This window comes from Miniopterus schreibersii (assembly GCF_964146895.1).
Source record: "Miniopterus schreibersii genome assembly, chromosome: 1".
NCBI lineage: Eukaryota > Metazoa > Chordata > Mammalia > Chiroptera > Miniopteridae > Miniopterus > Miniopterus schreibersii.
Window position 1 is genome coordinate 168,122,339 of NC_138101.1, and position 20,918 is coordinate 168,143,256.

General features: G+C 46.3%; 1 protein-coding gene across 2 annotated transcripts in view; it reads left to right on the forward strand.

The window, feature by feature from the left end:
- SAMD4A (sterile alpha motif domain containing 4A) overlaps positions 1-20,918 on the forward strand; it is a 200,150-nt gene that overhangs the window by 90,125 nt on the left and 89,107 nt on the right. The gene's annotated exons all lie outside the window — the stretch shown is intronic.

A 20,918-nucleotide genomic window follows, 5' to 3' on the forward strand; every position in this document is an offset into this window, starting at 1 on the left:
TTTTTTTAATTCCTTGCCCAAAGACATGTTTCTTGATTTTAGAAAGATAGGAAGGGAGAAGGGGCGGGGGGGAGAAACATTGATTGGTTGCTTCCCATACACACCCCGACTAGGGATTGAATCTGCAACCTAGGTATGTGCCCTGACCAGGAATCTTTTGGTGTCTGGGACAACACTCCAACCAACCAAGCCACCAGGCCAGGGCTATCCTGTCTGTATTTGAGGTTCATATAGCATCCAGTGTAGAGTCTTGGGTCTAGTGGATATTCAGTAAATATTTGCTGAAAGAAAGCAAAGAAAAGAAGATAGAAAGGAATAAGTAATGTTAATAATCATAATAACTAACACTTACAGGGCACTTCTGCTTTAATTTAATCCCCTTGCTAGCTTGCTTCCTCTGACATCCCTATGCGATAGGTACCATTAGTTTTCAGCCCCATTTTACAGGTGAGGAGACTCAGGCAAGAAAGATTAAGTAACTTGCCCAAGAGTGGGTAAGTGCCAGTCAGGACCCTAACCCAGGGAGTCTGGCTCCCGAGTCCGTGCTCTTCTCCCGTGTTGTGCTGCAGGATCAGGAAGGATAGAAAGACAGGGAAAGGTGCAGAAAGAGAATGAACCTCACATCAGTTTCCAAGATGACAGAGCGGAGGAAATTTTGCTCAGGCTGCCATGCTTTGTCTTCTTTTAATTTAAATTGAGAAGTAGCCCCGATCTGCCAGAGCAGCAGCCAGGCTGCTGAGTTTGTGGCCACTGCCTGGATTACTGTTAGAATTGATTACTATGAAACTTCCTGAATACTGTGCCTACATTTCCTTCCTTACATGCTAGTCATTGCAGGAGACTGCTGAGTAGTCCACATGCCCCCAACTCGGAGCCCCTTAGAGAAAGGAAGGTTGCTGCTTTCTCCTCGGAGGCGCCCTCTAGGACACGTGCTGTCCGTGGGCTGCTCCCTTCAGGGAGAAAGCCGTGGTTGTGAAATCACCATGGCTACAAAGCAGAAGCACATGTATCAGGCATGGCTGAAACAGGCTGATACAGAATATTTAATGGGGGTATTTCTCTTTAGAAGCACCGCTCTCTTATTTAGTCCACTGTTAGTGTGGCTGGTTTTTACCCGGGCCCCCAGTAGCTGCTGGTATTTCTGCTATGTTAGCTCTGCCTCTCTTGCCCACACAGAAAAGTCTATCTTAAGCGTATTGTGAGGTTTAGAGCGTGGTGGAGGAAGTGGTCTCTCACTTAAGAGCAGGGAAAGACGACTGTGCCAGCATTTAGGGAACACTTTGCACCAAGAATCCGAGAGTAAATAGATTACGATTCCAGGCTCGATGACTCAGAGCTGAATCATGTTTAAGTGTGTGCGGCATTTTGTGGGATTCCCTCTGCCCCCGGCCCCTGCGGGGTGAAAAGCACCGCTTTCCCTGTGCAGAGGAAAACTGAGTACATCCAGACCACGAAAATGCCTCTGTGGTGATATCGTGGACGCACTGAATGTTCGTTGTGGCTCAACTAACACAGCTTTGTAGATGAATGAAAAGTGATTTATTCTCTCTAATAAACAGAACATTTAGTTCCGTCTCTGCCATTTTGAGTCCAAGCAAATCTGTCCGGCTCCCTCCCTTACACCCCACCCCCACATGCACTCCCCTCTTGTAGCTCTCATGGTACATTTTTGTCCTGCTGCCCTGTCTGTTTCTGGTAATTAAGGCCTGTCTGAGCAATGTGAAAGTAGGTTACTCTTCATCTGGTTTCTTGGAAGAACTGTGTGTGAAGGTAGATTTGCATCTAAAAGATGAAACCACAGAGAGAGTCAAGGAGGTAGAGAATGACTGGCCCAGGTGACTTGCTTTCTTAGCTCCACAGGACTATGGGCCCAGACAGACCCTGAGCAAAGCACCATCGAGTTCTCACCTCCACGCCATGTCTTACGGGCCTGTGACCTTGGCCAAGTGAATTAGCCCGTCTGAAAAATAAGGATGATGAGGCCTAGCTTGCAGGGTTTGTAAGGACTGCAAACACTGGATAGAAAGTGCCTAACGCCGGTACGCAGTAATCGAGTAGTTTTTGTTGTTACTGCTGTTGCTGTCACAGTCATTCCCGCTGCCTCTCCAAGTAGCTCTGGGATATGAGAAGAACCAAGGGGAACTTCACTCCCGTGCCCATCGGACAGAGCTTTAATCTTTAAGACTACCCGCCTTTCTTACTATAGCAGCTGAAATTGCTCCTAAAACAATAAGAATAAACATAAAAATTGCAACCACACGGGGATGAAGACAAAGAATGAAGATTCCTCACTCCGGCAGGGAGCCCCTTAGTTGAGTGGGTTCCTTCTTCCTTCCTTGTTTGCTGCTTTCCATCTGTAAATATTCACATGTGCAGGATTCAGGGGTGAGCCATGGGGACCGAAGCTGAATCAGATGTAGGTTCTGTCCTCAAGGGCCTTACCGTCTACCAGGAAAGTTAGGTAGAAAACGGTAGGACCATAGAGAGAGACCACTAAAGGGCTATGGGATTTAGGAGGAATTTTAGCTGGAATTGGGATATGCAGGTTTTATGAAACAGGCAGCCTGGCATCATCAAGAATGCACATTCTGGGGTTGGACCACCAGGTGTGAACTTGGCCTTGCTGCTTACATGTGTGGCTCCTTGAGCAGGTGAGATTCCATCTCTGTGTCTCTGCTTCCTCATCTTTAAAATGGGGATAATAATAGTATCTACCTCCCAGGTTCGTTGTCAAGATTGAGTGAGATATATAACGTGCTTAGAGCAGTGCCTGGCACACAGTGAGTGCTCTGCTGGTGTTTGTTAAATGAATTTGCCAAAGTGCAGGTATAGATTTACCTGCTGAGCAAGGTGGGCAGTATTCCTCCAGATGGCGGGTGACACGAGCCAAGGCAGAGTCTGCACTGAGGTGTGGGGTTGGGGAAGGTGAGAGGGAGACGCAGCATGGGACACCAGTGTGAAGTGCTGGGCCAGGAATCTCAGACTTCATTGAAAATGTGAAGGGAACTCAGTCTTCTGGAATTCCTCAGTCCGCGTATGTGAAGCCAGAATCCCAACCTGTCTCGGGGTAGGTCTCTGCATCTCAGTTCCAGTGGACATGGCAGTGGGCTAGTTGCCAGTGGGCACGAAATCGAAGCTTGGATTAGCAGGGCTCAACACGTAGGCCTCGGGGAAGACTTGCAGCGGGGGCCCTCTCAAGAGGTTAAACTGGGGGGAGCAAGGGGAGGGGAGGTGCAGAGATTGGGGGTGGGGGAAGAAACATCACACTGCTACCCCCATCCACTGCTTCCTTTTCAGGTTACAGATTTTTTTCTTTAGGGTATAGTCAGCTGTTGGGTTTGGGTTTATTTCCTTTGGGCCTTGCAATGCATGACTGTCTGTGCTAGGGTGGTGAGGGGAGGGGGATTATTAGAACCCATCACAGGAGGCCCTTTTCAGTCATCTACAGATGTGGCCCATTGTCAGGATGCGGACTCTGGCTCACTGCCCCTCCTCTGTGCACCTCTGGCTGGATTCAGCAGGACCTCAGGAAGGCAGCCCACAGCTCACAGGGCCCCTGAGCAGACGCCCTGCCATCTGGGATTGGTTTTTAAATGAAAAATTGGAGGGTTGGAATGCCTTGGGTTTGATATATTTTCAACTTTAGCTGTGTAAGGGCTAACTTTGATTTTAAAAAAAAATCATCCAAGTTGTTATAGGAGGATAGCATTGTTTTATAAGTGTTATGGGGGTGTGGGGGCAGTTCCTAAGATCTCATGTTAATCATTTCAAATTCTTTTTGGAATAAGGTAGTATACAGTAAATCTATATGTGTACCAAATCAAGAGCAGTTACCATAAAATATCTGCCTATAACATGGGAACAATGAAATGATAAAGTGCAACCATAGAGTCATCTGTTGCCCTGAAACCCGCTCAGCATCTTCCCATGGAGGGGCTGGGAGTGAAATGTCACCTTACAGCTGGAAAAGTGATCTGGCCCTGGCTGCACCTGCCAGCAGTAGAGGCTCACCCGAAGGCGTCCCGAATGATCTCCAGGCAGGTGCCTGGGCCCTTTCTCAAAGGTTACCTTGCCAACTCTGAAGGTAGACAGTGCCTTTGTAAATAATAGGAAGCATTTGCTGATTTCCCTACTCCAGTGGAGGCTCTGCATCAGAGCATCGTATTCTGGCCTTGGAAACCATCACGGATCCATCACATCCTTGCTGAGGAGTGAAGTTGTCCCCATCTGCCTGATGGCCAAGTCACACCGACTTGAATGGGAGCAGCACATGTTTGTCCAAAGGCAGAGTTTGGCTCTTTCAAACTCAGGCTTAAAGGGCCTGTTTAATATATTATGTAAGAAAGAGTGAGGTCATATAAACAGTCAAGCCTCCTACCTTGAACCAAAAGTCGTCCTTATTTGGTGCTTCCAAAGTTAGAAAACAAAACAGGCAGCAGACTCCCTCGGGATCAGGGAAGAAATAATGGCTGCCTTGTTCTTCCTGGGGGTTTTGTGACGGTGTCAGCAGAGCAGGCTGCCTGCTGCTTTTAGTGCTTGAAGTTTGGACTGGTTTCTTTCACCCTCTCAGCCCCCTTAGAAGGAACAGTTTGGAAGCCCACTGCACCCCCCACCTGCTGTCGGGATGCCCAGGCACCCTTAGGGGGAGGGTCTACACCAGAGCCCTGGGGTGGAGTGGGGTGGGGTGGGGGTGGGGGCTCTGTAGCCCTTGGGAGAGAGCAGTGGCCCCAGCCTGGCAGCCCCACCACTCTGCAGGGCCCTTTGGCAGCGGAGTCTCAGAAGAAATAGCCTAACACTTCTCTCCGATCATCATTTTGGCTGAGCTAAAGGTAGATCAAATTTCGCCCTTAAATAACTGTCTTCTGCCTCTGTAAACAGTCACGGCCATTAGGCTAAAACTTCAGACCTCAGCCCACAGATCTGGGTTGGCTTCTTTCTTAGACCTTAATTCTGGGGGGCCACTCCTCCCCACTTTCTGAAGCCTCCAATGCTTCTATCTGGGCCTGCAGCCTACTCTCTGGGTCTTAAAAAGCCGTACTTGGGGCACATGCAATTAAGGGGGGATGGGGAGTGAAGAAACTCCATTTACTTTTCCCCTTGGGACCTAAATCCATGTTAGTGTCCCACTTGCATCAAACAAAAAATGCCAAAACATTAAACATGGCATTCTCGTTCTCGATGGGAAGAGGTTATGCGGGGGAGGCCTGGGTCCCCGCAGAGTGGGCAAAAGCCTGGCCAGAGGCTCGTCTCATGTAAGAAGTAAACATATTTGGTGGCAGCAAAGATTTTGCCAAGTAAATTTATTCCAGTTTTTAGGGACAGAAGGGCAGGAGTTTTGCTGTTCCTTTAAGTTGCTTTTTGGATATAAATTTCTGCAAGAGGTTCTCTAAACCAAGAACAAAACAGCAGTTGAACTTCTTCAGCATGCCCGAGAATTTGAGAAGCGAAGGAGAATGCAACAGATAATTGATTCTGTTCTCCAAAGGCCGCCCTGACTCTGAATGGATCTGGGCCTGTTTTCTACCGCGCAGGTGTTCAGTCTCTGCCAGCAGGAGGACGCAGACGGAGGCTACCTTGCTGCAGATGTCTTTAAATGTCAAAAACATGAGGTGGAAATCCGTGGACACTCCTGTCATTGTGACAATGTAGCCATGCCTCCAAATGACACTCACAACAGTGATTTTGAAAGAAAGTGGAGAATCCCCTGCCATGGAGAGCAGCTCATTTTATAGCCGGGGAGCCACAGAATCTTTCTGGAATTGTTTGCTTGAGGGCTAAACTTTAAACTTATTCTTTAAAAACGGATTAGGTCTGATTAAGCAATGGCGTAAGAACAGGAGAATCTGTTTCAGCAAGCGCAGTGGAGAGAGCTTCGAAGTCTGTAGTTAGTAAATGTAAGTTTTAGGAAGCCTGTGATTTAATCAAAGTGATTGCTTCTGGTAGCAATTCAACGGAGTTGTCGTATCAAATTAAGTTTTATCAGGTTTTGTCTGATAGGGACATTCTCCCGCTTGGTTCCCAATATAATGTGTGCTTGCTGCCTTTATGCAAGTGAGGCTGGCGTCATCCTGTAATATAAATGAGGTCACCTTAATTGGCCTATTTTAATGCTCTGCCACTATGGGGACATCAGAGCCCCAGCGAACAGGAGAGTGGCCTGTTAGGGGGAAGATCTCATGGTAGAAATTCCTCACTTGCAAGGTTTAAAAACCTCAGTTCTTCAGTCAGTGTCTTGCACGAGCACAAACCTTACCCTAAATACAGAGAGCTAAAAAAGAACCCTTCCATGGTAGGGCTCGCTGAAATGAGCTCAGTTAATCTATTCATCCGTGTGAGCTGACTCGTGCCTCAGTATTGGGGGCCAAATCCAAAAAAATGAAAAAGTGAGCCTGGGGCTCAATCCTAGAAAAGACATGGAACAAATGAGTATAACTCTGGGCCGAGGAGCCCGTGCTGCAGGCCCATGTTAGAAAAGGGAGATGCTGGCGCCTTGTAATCATTCTCATTAATTAACATCATATTTTGGCTTTACAAGTGTCTTTGGCATGTTCAGATTTCTCCATTCAGTGTGATTCTTATCAGCTTCCAAAGTATCTCACAGTCCAGGTTTCCCACTTCCGATGAGATCAGAAGCTCCAAAAAGATGTTAGCCGTCGATGTTTTTTAGTACTTTCAATATTTCCACCTTGCCAGGATTCCCCAAAATAAGCTCAAATACAATTTTTTTTAACCAATGGCCAGGATGACAATGTTCTAAGCCTTCATCTCTTCAACACAGGAAGCAATCTCGAGAAAGAAGAGAGCTAAAGAGACTTAGACTCCAATTTCCATGATGAGAATGGCCTAAAGGGACAAGACGGGATGCAAAAGAGGTCCCCACAGTGCAGAGCGTTTGCCTTGGTGCCTTTGCTTCCCACTGAAGCCAGAGATCACTTGTACAGCCAGTTTGTCGTGTCCGCTGGAACTCTGCTTTGCTCTGCCTGAATTCTGGCCACACGTTTACCTCATTTTGTTATCTGCTGGTGGCTTCCAGTTTCCCCGAGAAAGCCAGCTGGTGGAAGACACCTGAAGAAAAGTCAGAACAAGAAAAGGTGTTTGGAACTGGTCCAAAGGTTAAAGGGACTATGGAATTGTCCTTGAAAAGCCATCACTGACCCGAGCAGTTTTACAGCACTGTGTAGTGTTTGGGTAACATTTGGTCATGATGTTAGGATCCTTATCATTGGATGGATTTATGCTTTTTGCTGTCTTTGGAGAAATGGATTTTATGAATGTTTCTATTTAAAGAAGACAAAACAATAACAAGAGAAACCCCAATTCCTAGTCCCCTGCCTCCTCCACGCACATAGTATTCTAATGCGGTTTATTCCTGACACTGACTCATTCAGCTTTTGTCCTGGAAGTTGTCAGTATGGGTGCCTGGTTAATGGAGAAAACCAGTGCAGTGCCCAGGCACAATGCCATGACTCATTCCTGGCATTTCAGGGGCTTTGTAATGGAAATCAGAGTTCCAAGCTACAGTTCTTACCAAGTGAATATGTGAATGTTAATGAAACGAAGCACGGTCTCCACAGCTCCCTCATAACTCTCACCATAGATCCAGTGTCTCCTTATGAAGTCATAACCCACGCATACTTGAATCCCACAATATTGCTTTATTTAGTCTTTTAAAGCACCGTAAAATATTTGGCTTTGGTAAAAGGAGGAAATTCTCGCATATGTTGGAACTGTTTGGTTAAAAGAGCATTTTTGTCTACTGAATTAGTCTCCTGGTGTTTATACTAGTATCTGATGACTTTTTAAATGGTCTCTAATGACCTGCAGCCAATTCTCATTCATTCGTCCATTCATTCATTCATTCATTCATTCATTCATTCATTCTCTCTCTCTATCTCTTGACCTACCTACCTACATGTCCATAACTGTGTGCATGTGCATACAGTGTGTGTGTGTGTACACACACACACACACACACACACACACACACACACACACACTGGATAGTTGTCACCTTTTAATTTACTTTCTGCTTGACCCAATCTTGTCCCCAAACTTTTTCATTGTGCTATGTAAGATTTCAAAGAAGTAAAACAGCCAAGAAAAATAGACAGCAGGAAGAAGTGGGGGAAACAAAGAAGACACATATTTTCAAACGCTTATTTTTTAGTGACTTGAGTTTGAATTTCATGTCTGACAGGTTGGTGGGATTTTGCAGAAACTCTCAGGTGAGCCAATTTCCCATCGTTCTTGGAGACTGGGATGGAAGGGCCAAATATTTAAAGTTGGTTTTTGGTGATTCTTATTCTATAGTCCATTGGACCAGAGATATTTTAGAACTGGTAATTGGAAAGTAGACAATTTAGAAGATATTTTCAGCAAAAGAAGAGAATGAGCACTATATCTTATCACTCAGCCACTTATTTCTGATCCAGTCTTCTCTAACAATAGCTCCCTGCTACGTGCCCTTAAAACACAAGGGCTAATAGTATGAGAAATGAATTACATGAAAAACTGTCTAATCTGTTCTGAAAGTGCTAAAAATACTAATCTGCAACCAAGAATGTTTAAGCTTTCTTCCCTTTCCAGATGATGCAAGATTCTAGGTAAAGACTGGGTTTCAGAAGAAACCTGAAGCCTGGGCATGGGTAGAGGTTTCAGCTTATAGGAGTAAAGATCTTTAGACCAGGACATTCAAAGTGACTGCCTTATCATTACACCAGTGCCGAGTCTTTAGATGCACAAATCATTGTTTTGCACACCCTTCTTTGGAGATGGCTGGTGATGGGAAGGTATTATATTTATTTTTTTCTCATGAAGAAACTGAGGCATGAGAGATTATATTCCCAGACTTAGAGCCTGGTGCTGCTTTCCTGAGGTCCTGTCAGCAGTTGGGAGACAACTCTGAACCAAACCATTAAAAAAAACACAAGACGTTTTTATTGATTTTAGAGAGAGAGGAGGGGAGAGGGAGAGAGAGGAACATCAATCGGTTGCCTCTCATAAGCACCCCAACCAGGGATCGAACCCACAACCTGGGTATGTGCCCTGGCTGGGAATTGAACCAGAGACCTCTTGGTGTGTGGATGATGCTCAGCCAACTGAGCCACACTGGCCAGGTCTCCGCATGGTAACTATTCCTTATGCTTATCCTTCCCAGGTCCGCCTCTCAGAATATGTGGAGGGAAATACTTCTATTTGGTGGCCTTCAAGATTTGACTCCAGGATCTTGTCTAGGACCTGAGACAGAGAACAGGATGAGATAGTGACCTTGGAGGATTTGGAGGCAAAGTGATGGTGGGACAGGTGTGTGTGTGTGTCCAGAGAAGATGGAGTGTGTGTGTTCCAAGTCCCAGTGGCGCCACACTCCCTTATCTTCTGACCAGGGATGGTTCCTGCCCAGTCTTCTGCCATCAGTCCTTCCCCTGTGTGTCTGCTAGGAAATCTCACAAGCATGTCTGAGGTCACTGCGTATCTCTTTATACAGAAATCTTTTCTTAGGCTCCATGTAGTTATAGAGTAAGAACTATGCAAGTGAAAACTAACAGTAGGTGTTGATACAACTGCCAGATTTTCTGTTTGAAAAAAAAATTACTTCTCAGGAAATGAAAATAAGGCAATGCATGGTGAATTGGGTGTTAAATAATCACCACTCATTTTTTAATGCTTCTTGTTGAGGGGGATAATCTTCAGATCTGTGACTGAGAGACTAGGGTTGTGACTCCCTGGACTGATAACGCTTAGGATAGTGATGTGGATGTTGAAGCTTTTTTGCGTGTATGATTCCTTTTTGATATGGTTGTTGGAAGAGAAAGTTAACTACACTTAAGTTACTTAAATTTAGCCACATTTCTTAAATCTTCATCTCTGGAAAATTGAAAGATGACTTAGATTGAAACAAGATCCAGAAACGTCCCATTTCAGCACATTCTTCAGTTTATAACGTTAAGGTTTAAAGAAAACTCTATCAATGTAACCAGCACCCCTGAGACCTAATGAAGCCGTTTGTATTTTTACTTTAGACGCTTGTTGCCATGAAGAGTGAAGGAAGCCTCATGCTTTTAATCTTGTGGGTTCACGTTGCCAGTAAGAGTGTTATTGTTGTTAGATAATCATGATGGTATGTTCCGGAGGCTCCTCTCCCCGCGCCCGACACACCCAGTTCCCTCACCCCGCCAGCGGAGCCAGAGGGAGGAGAAGTCTTATTTGCTTTCAGAATCCGATGCTCTGTTGCTTTAGAGACATGCTGGGATTTGCTCCTAAACTATTATTACATTTCTAATGTCCGTCCAGGTTTAGACTGAGCCGTAGGAAGAACCAAGAAAACATAAGTGAGCCGGTTGGGCCATGTTGTGCAGAACTTTCTTGCAGGGAGCCTGAGCCCAGCCTCATAGTGAGGGGACTGTGGACGCCAGTGCGGGGCTGGGAGCGCGAGTCAGGGCTGCCTGGGGGCCTTGCATGCCCCTCACCGCCCCCAGCCTCAGTTTCCTCACCACCTGCCCAGTCATGCTTCTTTTCAAAATTAGATGTGGTAATGTGTGGAAAGAGATCGTTGCAAACTTTTTAAAGAAGGTACTTCACAGATGTTAAATACTAATAAGTTAGAAACTAAACCTGAGCTTTATTAGGTAAATGTAATTGTGTGTGTGTGTGTGTGTGTGTGTGTGTCCATCATTATGTATGGAGGACACCGGTAATTCTGGAAAAGCTTTTAGTCACTTCTCCACAGGGCCTCGAGCGAAAAATATGCAGGGAGACCAGTTCAGCAGTTTCGTGAAGTTTAAACAAAGTGAGAATTGGACATCTCCCAAAGACAAGCAGAAGTAAGCTGGGTCAGACCCCCGCTCCAGATGATGGAAAGATTTATGATGCAACGTCCCACGTTAGGAAGACATGCAGAGCTGATGACGACAGCTGCCCCGACACTCATTCCCTGTGTGGTACAGGCTGGCCTTGCAGGGACTGCAGGGGTGAATCTGGCGAGCACGCCTGAGGTGGTATTCCACTGAAGGGCTGTGTGGGTCAGGAACCCCTGGATGAAGGAGGAGCCCTGTTCTTATCCCACAGTATGGCCTTTAATGTGGGGGGTCGTGGGGAGTCTGCAGCATGTGTGGAAGAATCTTGAGGTCTGAGTTTGCGGGGGAAATGTCCATAAGGTGTACTTATTCTCAGGACTCAGAAGGCAGCACAAGTAGCTGGGGCTTGCTCAGTGCCATGTCGGCCTCCTACCTCTACTCTTTCATTCCACTTGCTCTCCTCTGTGGCTTTTCCTCCTCTCCAGGCCAGGCCTGGACGGATGGGAGTCACAGAAAAGTAAAATAAGGTGGTTTCCCAGGGGGCTGTCGAGCTCTGGTGCCAGTGGTAGCCAAGTGACAAACACACACCATATCTGGGTCCCTAACACTCAGTCGTGCCCCTGCCAGCACACATCCCACTGAAGGCTCATCTTGTGAATCTTTCTGCCATTTCCCAGCTCCCGACAATCCTGTGGATATAACTGCTTACTGATCATCATCGGTTATGTTTTAAGTATTTCCTTGTGTTCCAAAAAGTATTTAAGATGGAGTTTCTCAGAACATAATCATCTTCCCAAGATGTTTTGCTCTGAGTCTATACTCTGTGGCTGAATTCTTCAAATGATAAATAGAAGAGATAATGCAATGGGGAAGAGACACTTGCCAAATTAAAGCATAAAAGGAAACATGCTAACACAGAACTCCCACTCTGCTAACTGTATAGGCCAGCCCTGTTTTTTAGGCATTCAGCGACTTCTCTTTAAGCAATGCTGCCTCGTAGGTAGGCCTGTTGGAAAGGAAGGAAATGAATGAAGAAGGGAAAACAGAGTTCAGAGCTGCTGGCTACCTGGATAAGCAACCCTGTCTTCTGGGCAGCCAGCCGCCGTGCAGTGCTATTAAAGGTGGGCCCTCCCCAGAGACGCTGAGGACCCAGTGAGCACCTGCCCTGTTCTCGAGGGTCCGAAGTGTATGTGGATGCTCTGGCCTTCTCGGGCCCAGGCTCCAGGACACTGTGAGAAGGTTGTTACCTCTCAGAGTCACAGAGTCAGTGTCCTTCTGGGACACCCGTGATGGGGATGGACTAGCAGGAAGATCCGTCTGATTTCAGGATATCTCATAGGGTTGGCTTAAGACCCAGGCACTAGTGGTCTTGAGGTGGGACAGACCCTGAGGCCCAGGACCACACCAGGGTTCAGGGAAAGTCACAGAAACTCCCACTTCTGTCTAAAAGACCCACGAGGGTTGTGGTGATGCCTGAGCCCAACACAGTCACTTTGTTCTAAGTGAACTTCACCTGAGTTCTCTTTCCTGGAGAGGCTAAGAAGTGCTGGAGGGAGACTGAGCATGAAATGGGGAGTCCAGAAGGACCCTTTCTCTATCAAATTCATAAACTTCTATGATTCTTCCACTGACAGTCACTTCTCAGCCTCATTTATTCCTGCAGCAGAGCCCACCACACACCCGCATAGTCTCCTCCCAGCACAGCTCCAAAAACACTCATCTGCCTGCATATTTTTAATCAGAAACTTTGGATTACTTCCTGCAGATTGCCTGTTTCACAGAGGAGGAGGGGATGCCACAGAGTCTTTTTGAAAGGATTGTTTAAATGATCGTTTGAGCCAAAAAGAAATCACCTTTTTATTCTTCAAAACAAAAGGCATTTTCAAGCCAGCTGATTGGAGTCTAAATTGCTCCACTCAGGAGAAGGGGAGGCATGTCTCCAGGTATACCCAGGTGGGCACAGTCTTTAGTGAGTGCGGATGGATGAGCTCTTCTGTACGGAATCCCTGAGGCTCACAGAGAAGGGATTTTTCAAATCCTGTCATTTCAAATTCCAGGTAAAATATTGGCATAGACAACGGAGTTTTCCAAAATCAACCCATCACTGGCTCAGATATTAATAGAAAATCAGGAGTCAAGGAAAGTGAGAAGGTAGAGATTTTAAAGTCATTCCTGGTTATGGTAACTAGTTAGAGAAGCAACACCCCCCACCCCAAACCCCATCCTAGGCATCCATTGCTCACCCTTAGAGACTAATTGTTTTTAAGGGTACCACCCTAAGGGTCACTAATTTAGCAAATTAACTGACATTCCTAGAAGAGCTCCATGGTGTGCCAGTAAATATTTACCCAGTTAGCGACACTTCAAACGATACCCCGAAATCGCTGGTCCACTCCCAAGGGGTGAGCAGTTTACTTTCAGGAAATGGATTACACACTTGTGGAGTCAGACCAACACCCAGGCTGCTCGGTTTCAACATACTTTAAAATGCAAAAGGGAACTTTCCTGCCTCAAACCTTTTCCAGATGGACCAGGAGGGGTGAGTGAGTGGTCGAGCCCAGCAAAGCCTGCACGGCTGAGCATCACGGTGGTGGCCACAGGCTGGCGGTGGGTGGCTGATAAGAGGCATCCCCTGTGCCTAGAGAGAGATGCCTCCTGTACCCGCTCTGTTTGCATTTGCCAAACACCCACAAGAAACCAGGGGAATCTGTGGAAAGGCCAGTGTGCTCAGCTGAGATGTGGCCCCACCCAGCGACCCCCCGCTTGCCTCTACTGGTTTCACTTCCCCACCGCAGCTGCCCACAGCTGTCTGGGAGATGGATCTGGGCCCGGGGAAGCAGCAGCAGGGGGTGGGAGTGGAATATGGCATGTTTTTTTAATCTGGACCTTTTTGCCCTAGCAGCCAAAACAGACCGTCAATAGGTCCACTCTACAGCTTTTGACTGGGGGCTCAGCTGGGGGCCTCAGAAGGAGACACTGGGGAGGGGGTGGCTAAGCATAGTCTGTGGTTCAGGTCTAGGCACCAGGTTTTCAAAGAGGCATTGAATGGAGCCAGAGGAGGGTGGCGAGGAAGCTGTGGGGGTCTAGAAATCACCTTATCTAAATATTAGTAGAAGGAACTGGAGATTTTTAGCCTTAACAAAAAATTAGAGGGATGGCTTTGTTGTGAAAGAGGGAGTAGATGTTTTGGTGATTTTTAATTGTAGTAAAAATATACATAATGTTTGCCATTTTAATCATTTTTAAGTGTACAGTTCTTTTACATTAATTTTATTCACAATGTTGTGCTACCACTTCTATCCATTTCCAGAACTTTTCATCACCCCAAACACAAACTCTTACACATTAAACAACTCCCCCCACTCCCCTAGCCCCTGGTGATGCCTGATCTACTCTGTCTCTGTGAATTTGCCTCTTCTAGGTTCCTTGTATACATGGAATCCTACAATATTTGTCCTTCTGTGTCTGGCTTCCTTCACTTAGCATAATATGTTCAAGGTTTATCCATGTTGTGGCACGTATCGGAATTGCATTCCTTTTAAAGGCTGAATAATATTCCATTGTATGTATCTACCACATTTTGTTTGTCCATTCAGCTGCTGATGGACATTTGGGTTGCTTTTGGTTATTGTGGACAATGTTGCTATTTATGTGGGTGTACAAGTATTCGTAGGTTTATTCTTCGTGGTTTCAGAAAGGCTGACCTTAGTTGAAGGGGACTAAGTTGCAAGCCGCCGATTTTGGCTTCAGCAATCATAGTTCTCTTTGATGGTGGAAGTGGGCTCCCTGTGGCTAGGGAGTAGCTCAGCCCAGGTGACCACCAGGGAGAAATCGTGGGGTGGGTCCCCCACAGCTGTAAGGAAGGGCCAGAAAATTCTGAGGGCCCTTCCATCTGCAGAATTCTGTTGCTCTCAGGCAGGTGGGTTGTGCCTCCTAAGGGAACCATCTAGAGAAAAAAGAAAGTGGTGTCTGATCAACTTTCCCGGGAGAAGAGAAAGGGGAAGTGGGATGGATGGTACATTATCTACCAGTCAGAAGAGGTGACTTGCTCTGTTCTGGACTTGAGATCAGAGGTTGATGATGCTGTTAAGCTCATACAAAGGCTCTGTCTAGTCTTGAGGGGATCCTCCTAGAGTTCTTTAGAAAACTTTCTTGCATGCTAGAATGGGGGTGTGGGGGCAAGGCCTAGGGTCCTTAGCACAATCCCCTCTTGTCTGCCCAGAGAGGAAGGCTGCCCCCCTGGGAGACTGTTTGAACCCCATCTCAGTGTAGGTTATGCTGAGTCCAGATCAGGGGTGAGGGATGGTGGAGAAGGCTGAATTGGGGCATGTGCAGGAGTGAACGCCAGCTGAGGTGAGAAGCCCCGGGATCCAACACAATTAGCTTCATTCTGTTACAGTTGGGGGTTTTCTTATCATTAGCTGGGGAGGCCTAGCCAGAGAATTCCAGTATTCCAGAGTGAGTTTAATTGTGGGTGATTTCATTCTGCCCTTTTTATGTCGAAGCCAGGGGCTTGCGTCATGTAACAGCGAATTCAGGGAGATTTTTATTTGCATGTGAATCATAGCTTTTCCAGCTGAATGTCACTTACTTGGAATTTTCGCCTGATTTTGTTTTTGTTTTTGTCTCTTGGTGTTTTTCCATCAGGCTCTTTGGCTAACCAGAAAAAAAAAAAAAAAATAGAGGAAGGGCTCAATCTGACTGGAGCAGGGTTTGAGTTGGCAACTCAAAAAGGAGAGTATTATGAATGTGAAAAAAAGAAAACGGATGCTTTATTTTGCTTTGAGGGAGGGACTGAGGCCAAGTCAAATTGAGAGCTCTAATTTGGGAATGGTGTTATTACAGGTCATTGGGAGTTGGTTACGCTCTAAATTGGGAGGCCAGTCACATGAGGAAGCAGCAAAGGCGGATCACATGGGGAACGGTCGGGGCTCTTTTACAATGAAGTTTTATCTTATTTACTACATGGTTGAAATGTACATGTGTCATATTGAGAAACCAAGTCACCTTATTGGCCAGTGAGCGCTCCATTCCTTAGCCCATCGGTTGTTGCATACATAAGCCAGTTCTTCCGATATGTGTGCTTTCCGGGGCTTTATTTAGGTACTGGAATCTGTTCAGTGATTAGTGGAGCAAGCCATGTGCTAAAGGTTATATATCTGTTCTTCACCTTCACATCCAGGACTATTCTGAGGAGCTGCTTCCCTTTTTTCCAAAGGCTCTACCCATTTTGGATATCAAGGTCAAGACATTCTGATTGCTTTCAAAATAAATATATATCACATATTTAAGTATATATTTAAAAGTGATGATCTCAATTTATTTGATTACCTTTCATTTTCTTAGCACTGTTATCATCAGCTTGCAAAATGAAAACAAAAAAATAGATGGGTCCTGCCCACCATGGGCATTAGGAACAGAGTCTTCCTCCTACCCCAAAACTGCAGGCTCTTGACATTCTTGGCATCTTGGGGGGGACCAGGAAGGGTTGCCTGTGATAAGCTGCTGATTTTTTTTGGAGAATCCCAGTTGGCTTTGTTAATGCCTAAAGCCCGATTCATTAGCCGTGTTTGAAATAAAAACAAAGCAGCCCAAGAAGAATATCTAGAATTCAGTGTCCAGTACAAACAAGTTGTGCTCATGGCCTAAATGGGGCACGTTACTAAGTCTGTGACACAGAGCATTCTGCTGGTGCCCGAAGCATGCGGGCCGGCGATGCTTGTGATCGAGGTTAGGAATAGAAGGTGTGTGGAAACTTTCTATAAAAGGCAGCCGGGTCCCCTGGACTGGTGTGGACAAGTGGTCAGGAAGCTCTGGCACTGCTCACGGCCATACCAAGGTGTTGCCCTATGACCTTGAGTGAGTTTCTCTGTGCCTCAGTTTCCCCAAAGCATCGTATTGGTTTTGCGGGGGGAGAATAAGGGCTTCCGGAGATGTATGAGATGTGAGATGTTATCGGGTAAATGGAGGGAGGGTGGTGTCACAGGAACTCAGATCAGGGCTGTGCTGCTAGCCTCCCCTCAGGCATCGCCCGCTGTGGGTGATGCCTCTGACATCACAATACCCAGCTGGACACTCAATAATGATGAGCGGTGCCCAGTGGCCACCAGAGCAGGGAAGAAAAGGGGGAGGGCAAAGTGGAGAGGGAAGAGATGGAGCAATCCCATATGTGATAATTCCATCAGCTCACAACGTTTTCAGCTAACACCTGGTTCTACTGTAATGCGTTCAGCTCCATACAACCTGTACAGCGTCTGTGACCTTCCCCCAAAACTCAGCAAAATATTATGGTCCTCTAATCAAGAGAATTGTGCTCCTGTTGCTGCACGTCTCGTGGTTCGTCGTCGGACCCGTGAGTTGGTACTTCACCAGACGGCTCTCCGGAGCAACTGTTTAGAGGTAATGCTCTGGCTCTGCGGTCCAGGCTCCCCTTCCTCCCGCAGACCCACCTCCACCCTGTTCCTTAGAGCAACACGCACGCACTCCAGAGGCCATGGAGGGGTGGCTGGTGAGGGGGTGATTCTAGGGTAAAGATGCTTTAAGACGGCAAGTCTCACCTTCGTTTTATTCCTCAGCTACCTCAGGCTTGGTCAGGCTTTATTGTTCTGATGGCGCCCTCAAAACCCAGTGGGCCAAACCGTGGCTCCCCTGTCTGGCCTTAGAAGGTGTTATCACTCCTTTAACATCGCTATTATTGGAAAACTCGAGATTGGCCCTGTCCTAGAAATATTATAGTATTTTGTTTGCTTATGTGTTGGTTATTATTTCTTTTTAATCCAACAACTTCCTCTCAAAAATAGGTTCTTACCACTCTTTGAATTGATTTCTCTTAACCATTCTCTTGGTAGGAAATTATTTTTCCCACCTGCTTTTCACATCAGCCTCAACCTGCTGATCGTCCAAAAGGTGGAAATCGGAGGCCATGATTTTCTCTTTGTTCCTTGGACCAGTGGTTCTCAAATTTAAGTCTGGATCTGAATCACTCAAAGGGGTTTTAAACACAAATAGAGTTTCTGATTCAGCAAATCTAGGGTAAGGTCCCAGAATGTGCTTTTCTAATAGGTTCCCAGGTGTGTCACCCCCTCTGCACTTTGGGAACCAGTGCCTTAGGGCTTTCTGGCTTTCCTGTTCTCCCCTCTCCTCCGCCTGTAGGACAGGGTCCCTTGGAGTATCAGCCTGATTCCTCAGATAATGGTAACTGTCATGAGCAATTATATAGTATCCACCATGGGCCAGACAATGGTCCCCATGCTTTATATAAATCAAACAATCCAAAGAGCACAAAAGTCCTATGAAGTAGCCCGTTTTCCAGACGAGAAAACCGAAGTACATGGAGTGGTTAAGTGACTTGCCCAAGGACACAATGCTAACCAAGTGGAAGATTGGGTTCAAACCCAAAGAGCACAGCTAGAATCTGTGCTCTCAATCACTTGGCTTTATTATCTTTTGTTTCCTTCCCCTCAAGTCGCTTAAAGTACCTGCTACTCCTATAGTTCTTAGAAGTAAATATCTCAGACAGGAGCCCCAAGACAACCAAGCCCATTTTAGGTACTTGTCACCTGCGTCTTGGGGTCCGAATCTCCAGGCAGCTGGGCTTCCCATCTTTGTGTGTGTACGTGGAGGTGAGGGTGTCTCTTAGAGAACAATGGCCTTGGGAGGGGTGAAGGAGGAGGCCGATGCAAAGACACTGAGGAGCATCCACCTGTGAAGAGAGGCCAGTGCTCACTTTCTATCAGTGTCCCTCCACTTCTGCCTTGGACCAGAGTCACGAGTCTGTTGCTGACACTAGCACCCTAACCAGAGGCACATGCTCTGCTGTGTCATCAGCCATGATAGAAAAGTGCATGTAATTTTTGTCCAGTCTGGCCCAATAAGCCGACATGATTGGGCAAGTGAGTAGGGGACACAAGTGCAGATGCTGTCCCTGCCCTTTAGTAGGGTCTGACTGGGGAGAAAATGCTGCACAAGCATGTACGTCATCGAGGTAGACTGTGTGATAGAGAGAAGGCAGTGAGGGCTAGAGTAGATCATTGGGATCTGAGGAGGGAAGTATAGTCTTAAACTATGTTGTGGGTGATGGTGCAGGGGCAGGCGGGAGAGGGTTTGGATGTATAGGGTGTGTATCTACAGCCCAGAATGTTTAATGATAAGTAACAATCTCTTTTAAGATTTAAGCAGCCAAAGGTTAAGTCCCCACTTGTATAGTGATAATCGATTAAGCTCTGCATGTTTTTCTAGTACAAAATGTGTTGGCTGCTGGCTATATGTCTGCTGCAGGTTCTGGGGTTACTTTAGAGAATGAATCTACTCCTTAGCTGCCTGTTGGTTCTATAAATGGAGACCTTTGTAAATTATTTCTCTACCCCTCTTGTTTGATTCTCTCCAAGTTCTTTGTATTGCAGATATTTCTGTGGGGTACAAAACTTCTCCCATGGCTATTTCTGACCCTGTACACCCCATCAAAAAGAGCAGATCCTAGCCATATACATTGATAAGGGCTCAAAGGTAAATAATGGATGAATACATATATCCACCTCCAAAGGTGGTAGTGTAAAGTCAGATTAACACAGAACAGGTCACTGCCGTCACTCCCAGCTCTGGACCAGTGCGGCCTAAGTCCTGTTGCTGTTTTTGTGTCTTCCCTTGGTTTAGAATTCTAGCTTGTATGTTTGAGATTCAGGAAGGATGAGTGAGAGGTGTAATAGCCCTGAGCTCTTGTCTCCCCTGCAACATTCCCACAAAGTCTGCTGAAGCAAAGGGTCTCGTCTGGTTAGTCCCCCTGATTCTGGTCCAGTCGCTGACCTAGGGGTCTGTTTTAATTTCACGGTGGGATGACCAGAAGGAGGGAAATGACCTCGGCCATTTTCATTCCAGATTAGAGAACTTTGTCCGTCACCATCGTCCTTTCTAACTTTTCTCCTTCTTACCCCACTTCCCTGGAGAACTTCAGATACTAAAAAGTAGCTCCCTTTCTCAAAAAAATCTGAAAAATCTTATTCTGATTGCATCCACAGACCACTAACCTGAAAACGAGCTCAGTGCACAAGTCACAGGTGATAAGAAGCCGCTTTTCTGCCTACCTTTCTTTGTGTAAGTTCCTGGAATCGGCTGCTAGCTCAAGAGAAGCAGGAGGGGAGGTGTGCCTCTAACTCCCTCTGCAGGGCTGTGCCTAGTGAGGACTGGCGAGCTGGACTGGCTGTGTCCTGGGACAGGTCACCCAGCTCTCCTTGTGCGGTTCATTTGTGACTGTGGATTCCAATATCCTGCCTCCACAGAACTGTTCTTTCTCTCCTCAGTAGAGTAACTTGTATTTCAGATTTCATACCTAAATGAGTGGTACAGAAATTTTACTGTCAACTTTTCTAACATGCATATTTTTTTTAGGAATATATATGTGCCATTCCTTGGCAACAATACGTACATAGTTACACACATCATGGGACTCTTACATTCACACTTATACCTTAGATTCTTATCCCTCAAGATGCGGAATCTTGTCTCTTAAGTCATTGAGCAAATTCCTCATTATTTTAGAAAGTGTGGGACCCAGTGACTCAACAGCCCAGGCTCGTTTAAAGACATAGAGTGGCTCCCTGTTGTCAGAGGTGAAGCTTGTTCACCCTGACCCTTCCCTGCCTTTGTGAGGTTTATAAAACTGTTGTGTGAAGTGCCTGTTGTTCACTTTGGGCTGTTGGATTGGGCACTGACTATTCTTTTGTGAGTTGACCTCTTTATAAGTCCTCCCAAGACACTCCTTTGTTGACTCTGTTGGACATTGCCAAGGATTTTGGTCTTGAAGTTCGTGAACAAATATTATTGCAATTAGGCTGCATGGACCATGGTGCGATCCTTTCGAGGTTCTCATTTCTAGTGCTTCTCATGGAACAAGGCCTGAATCTAAGTGCACAGCAGGTCCTCGAATACCATCGTTTTGTCCATTGTTGTTTTGCTATCATGTTAATGAGGGAAAAAGTTGATTCTGGGCTGTGGCCAGTGCCTGCGTGGCGTTTGCATGTTCTCCCCGTGTGTGTTCACTCTGGGTACTCCCACGTCCTAATCCTAAAGATGTACACGTGAGCTGCACTGATGTGTCAAGTTGTCCCAGCATGAGTGTGGGTGGGTGGT